We start from the raw sequence: 2,497 nt of genomic DNA on the forward strand, positions 1-2,497 counted from the left end.
TGAATTTCAAGGAGTTTGAAGTAGCCAAGTGTGTATATGAAAATTGCAGAACCAACTAATTTGATCAACACTTAACACCCACTAACTGATAGTAAGGATCTCTTTCACTGTTGAGTTTTTTCTACAACTTTTTCTTTCATAAAATTAAATATAGATTTTTTTAATCTCTGAATGGTTGTAGAGAATCCCATATATTTGTCCTGGATGCCAATGTTTGGGACCTAAAGCAGAGCTGCAAGTGTGTCGCGGTCTCGTGCTGGAGTATTTTGGTTGAAGAAGACGATAGACTTATTTAAGTTAATTTCTTGACCACTTAAACTTTTATAAATCTATAGAATCTGCATAATAGATTGGCAAGACTGTAAATTCACTTTGCTGAAAATTCTAGAATCATCAGCAAAAAATAAGTGGCTAATAGAGATGCAGCTACTATTCAATCTCGGACCAGACAAGTCTCTATTTTGTTCTCTTCTGTAGAGCAGGTAGAAAAATCTCTCCACACAAAGAATAAAAAGATAGGAAGAGGAAATCCTTTTGTCGGAGCCCTTTTGTAGGTTTAAAAAAAACCTTTAGGTTGTCCAGTAATAGAATAGGATACCGTAAAAACACACTCCTTTAGCCAATTAATCTATCAATCACAAAAATCCAGTGGTTGCATAATCCTCCACAAAAAATTTCATTCTTCCCGGTCATATCGCTTGCTCATATCTAACTTCAAAGCCGTATCCTAATCACCAAATCTCTTATTAATTATTCCATCGGTTCCTATAGTTTCATCGAATTTTTAATTAGGTCCTTATACTTTTTTTTTCTTTTCATTTGGATTCCTATACCATATAAAATTTTGTACTACCCATACCTTATATCTTTGAAAAAACAAAAAATGGTCATGGTACTTTCTTTCTAAATATGGTACTCTCTTCAAAGTCAAACCTTCAAACTTCGTCCAAACACGGAGAAATCACCCTTGCTCCCTAGTTCCCATTTATCTACTCTCTTCTAACCCCAAACACCAATCTCCGAAGCCACCCTCCTCCATTCAATCCAATCCTCTTAGTGGAATTCTATCGAACACCTCGCTCCCAACCTCACCCCTTCCCTTTTTTTTTCTACCCTCACCGCCCTCCACCACTCCTTCCACTTCCTCCACCATCTCCTCACCCTCCTCCTCCATCCCCACTCTTTCTCTACTAACAAGTTTTATTGTCACATGCCTTCACTTTCTGGATTTGCTTGTAAATGTGAAATTATTTAATGTCTATTAGTTGGTTTTATTATCCAGTTGGTGAACTCAAAATATGTAAAAAAAATAACGACTTGTAAAATAGTATCACTTAGTTGTGCAAATAATGAGATGATAAGTATCTAGAGTGAAGGACTATAGAGCCATGTTGTTGGCATAGCAATAGTGCAATATGGTGTAACTCCAATACGGTCCAAACTACTTCATGTGACCTTATATTATGACGGTTTGACCACAAAATCAGCAACATTCACAAGCATTATAATCATTTATAAAAATATTCAAGACTTGAAAAAAATATATGTGATGTGTGCCACCCTTTCATTCTTTGAGAGGCCTGAAATCAAATACCCTGGACTTTAAGAGGAGAATCTCTAAAACCTAGAAACCTATGAGACTATGACAATTCAGTTGTCTTTTATACTTTTTTGTTTATTTTTTTCTTCTCCATTAAATTTTCGTTGTCTTGCTAGCAGATCTGAATTTTTCTGAGTTAGTAGGAAAAAAAAGAAAATCTTAATTACTTAAATATATTATAAAATTGATATATTGACAATCAAATATAGAGTTTGTACACTTGAGAATTTTGTTTTTTGACTCTCTGGATCATGATACATGTGTTACTAGAAAAAGCCATGATTGTTATTGTTGTTTTTGGCGGAAGCAAAACGAAGCAGAACAGAGGTCGAATTTGAGATTGAATCTGAGATAGTGAGCAACGAACACTGACAATAGATCAGAATGGAGCAGCTCGTCGACGACCTTCTCCAAGCAACAGTGGTGTCACCCTCTGCCGCCTCCCTCTTCCGTGGCCTCCACCCCTCTCTTTACCTCAGCAACGTGATCTCCCTTTCGCAATCTCTCTCTTGTTATGTCTTTCTCTCTCTTCCATCATTCTGAGTCTCCTTCTCTTTCCATAGCAGTGATGGTGACAAAGAACAACCAATGACTGTAGCAATGGCGTCTGCTTCCTCTCTTCTTACTTTCTCCCTCCACCGGCACCACCTTTTCTTTCTCTCTTTCTTCTTCCTCTCTTTTTTATTTTTTTTCTCGTCCACTCTCTTTGAGTGTGAGAATATTAGGGGCTCTTTTGTAATTTAAGAAATTAAGGTGTTGTCTTTAGATTTTTATTTTTATTTGTAGTATATTCATTTTGTTTAATGGAATATTCCGTTAATATTAGCATCTTTGTCACGGTAAGAATTTTAATACGATATAGAAATCCAATTAAAAAGAAAAAATTATAGAAAATCT

Source organism: Arachis ipaensis, chromosome B05 (assembly GCF_000816755.2).
Source record: "Arachis ipaensis cultivar K30076 chromosome B05, Araip1.1, whole genome shotgun sequence".
In the NCBI taxonomy this organism is placed as follows: domain Eukaryota; kingdom Viridiplantae; phylum Streptophyta; class Magnoliopsida; order Fabales; family Fabaceae; genus Arachis; species Arachis ipaensis.